General features: G+C 45.3%; 1 non-coding gene across 1 annotated transcript; it reads left to right on the top strand.

Annotated features, from left to right (window-relative positions):
* Nucleotides 1-1,747: 1,747 nt before the first annotated feature.
* LOC119920403 lies at nt 1,748-1,885 on the top strand. The gene has a single exon (XR_005448151.1). It is a non-coding gene; the product is annotated as a small nucleolar RNA SNORA7 (small nucleolar RNA).
* Nucleotides 1,886-2,948: the final 1,063 nt, after the last annotated feature.

The following is a 2,948-nucleotide window of genomic DNA, read 5'->3' as shown; positions in this document are numbered from 1 at the left end:
TAAGGGAACTTGGAGCAAGCACCGCTGTAATAATGTTTTAATTAAAATGTTGTACAATAACAGACTCAAAATGTAAACTTCAAAACATTTAAAGCCCAAATTGCTCTGGGTTAAGAACTGGCAGAGAGTGTGTAATTTTTAACATTCCAGACTACCCTCATTATAGTTCAAGAAGCCGCAGAAATACACCATTATGAGCCAGGAATAGCTCTTCCTTTTATTTGGAAAGAGAATTACAGAGGGAATGATTGGGAACTGAAGTTTAGTTCCTAAAGCAGGAGTGGGCTACAGTATTTTTATATACAACTGTAACCACAAACTTGCAGTCACTCATACATGCCGGACTAAATGGTACCAGCTGCATAAATACTTCACTCTAAGTTAAAACACAGGTTCTTTTTTATTTCAGCTTTGAAGGTTTATCATGCTATTTATGTTTGAAATATTATTTCAAGTCTATATGACTTTGGTAAACCCTACAAATGCCAGCTCTTTTCCTTTGCTCCCCGCCAGAGGAAGATCTATTCTGCTCGCCGCTGCTTTCTGGCGACTTTAAAGCACCCACTTAACGAGGCAAAGCGTACATTTTTCTGCTGGTATCGATCTTTAATTATGCAATCTGTACAATTTACATAATGTGGATCTGGTATTCTGTAAAATCACCTCCCATCAGGGCAGGTTGTTCGTGTTTGAGACATTTATTTGAGCTTTTCAGAGGAATCTATTATTAACTTCATTCCCTGAAGAACAAAGTGCTTAATACATGAATGTCCTTATATTAAAATTCTCAGAGAGGAAAAAAAAGGAACAGGAGGCTTTTATCAGAAGTGAATGGAAATCCTCCTGCTGAAACTGAGCTCATGAGTGAGAAGCAGCATGGCTTAGTGGATAGAGCCCAGGCTTGAGAGTCAGAGAACCTGGGTTCTAATCCCGGCTCCGCCGCTTGTCCCCCGTGTGACCTTGGGTGAGTCACTTCACTATGAGCCCTATGTGGGACAGGGACCATGTCCAACCTGATGATCTTGTACCCCAGCGCTTAGTAGGTTGCCTGGCACCTAGTAAGCGCTCAACGAATACCATAAAAAAAACTGACTGCAGAAACTGTTAAGGATTTTTACTCCACTGTATTCTTTACTGGGGTGAGTCAAAGACATTTGAGACTTTATTGCAACGTCCAGGACATGTGCTGCTAGGGTAGCCAGCAATCTGTTTTTATATCACTTTTTGGCCGCGCTGTCTCCTGTCTGGTATGGCTGGGCCATCAGATGCTTTTATATCCAGTATTTTTATTTGCAGCACCCGATCAGTCTCTGCGTTAGCTCCGCCCCACAAATTCTGCTGCTCTTAAGCAAGAGTCCCACCTTGGAAGAAACGTTCTGTAAGCCCCCATGAAGGACAGGGACTGTATTTTTTTCATTATTCATTAAGCCCTTACTCTGTGTCAGGCACTGAACTAAGCGCTGGGGTTAGTTAATTAGTTAGTTAATTAGTTGATTAGTTAACAAGCTAATCAGGTGGAACACAGTCAATGTCCCTCATGGGGCTCACAATCTTTATTCCCATTTTGCAGATGAGGGAACTGAGGCACAGAGACTCAAGTGACTTGTCCGAGGCCACACAGCAGACATGTGGCAGAGTGGGAGTTAGAACCCAGGTCCTTCTGACTCCCATGGACGTGCTCTATCCACTAGGCCACTCTGATTCTCGACTGTATCCAACCTGATTATCTTGTATCTACTCCACTGCTCCCTTCTCAGGGTCGTACCTGGAGAGTTTCCAGTGCTCTACCAGTCACGACTTCAGGAGGGAAAGTCAAGCAGAGGCATACCCATTCCATTCCTAGCTTGGCCAGTGGCTAGTGAGTGGCAGGCAATCTGCTACAAGTAAAGACTCGCCTGGCTGGGCAGCAGTGGCACGGGAGAGAGTCAAGGGCAGAGGGCAGAGACTCGTTTACTGAGTGGAAGGTGGCGATGGTAAACCACTTCCAGGTTTTTACCAAGAAAACTCTATGGATATGCTACCAGAACTATTGCAGATGGAAGTGGGGCGTTCTGGGAGAGATGCATCTATGGCGTCACTAGGGGTTGGACACCACTCGACAGCATAAGACAACAACAACTCCAGTGCTTAGGATAGGGCTTGGCGCCTGGTAAGTTCTTAACAAATACCACCATCACTAGATTCGTGCAAACTCGACACAGTTCTGCAAAATGGCGCATGTGACCATGAACCAATCAAATAATCAATCAGCGCTTACCATATACAGAGCACACAGGGTCGCATTAAGTGCATCATCACATTATGCCGTGTGAGGTGTCGCACGAGTCACTGTGTCTAGACTGTAAAAGTCTACACCGTGAGCTCGTTATGGGCAGGGAATGTGTCTACTAACTCTGTTATATCGTGCTGTGCACACAGTAAGCGCTCAATAAATACCATTGATTAATTGATCGATTGTGTCCAATACTCTCGAATGCCATCAGCAGCCCCCCGGCTCTCTGTCATGTCCACGATCTAGGGTTTGAGAAGACATATACAGTATCCATCCGTCCATCCTGAAAAGCAGCATGGCCTAGTAGATAGAGCACAGACCTGGGAGTCAGAAGGACCAGGGTTCGAATCCCCACCCTGCCACCTGTCTGCTGTGTGACCTTGGGTAAGTCACTTCACTGCTCTGTGCCTCAGTTACCTCATCTGTAAAATGGCGATTAAGACTGAGAGCCTCATGTGGAACCTGGACTGTGTCCATTCTGATTGGCTTGTACTCCACAGCGTATTACAGTGTCTGGCACATAGTGAGTGCATAACAAATACCTACATCTACATCTCTGCCCCTGCTCTCTCTCCCTCCCTTCAGGCTCGTGTCTCCTCCTGCCTTCAGGACATCTCCATCTGGATGTCTGCCCACCATCTAAAACTCAATATGTCCAAGACTGAACTCCTTATCG

Source organism: Tachyglossus aculeatus, chromosome X1 (assembly GCF_015852505.1).
Source record: "Tachyglossus aculeatus isolate mTacAcu1 chromosome X1, mTacAcu1.pri, whole genome shotgun sequence".
Taxonomy (NCBI): domain Eukaryota; kingdom Metazoa; phylum Chordata; class Mammalia; order Monotremata; family Tachyglossidae; genus Tachyglossus; species Tachyglossus aculeatus.
Note: the sequence above shows the minus strand (reverse complement) of the source record. Positions and strands in the feature narration are given on the sequence as shown.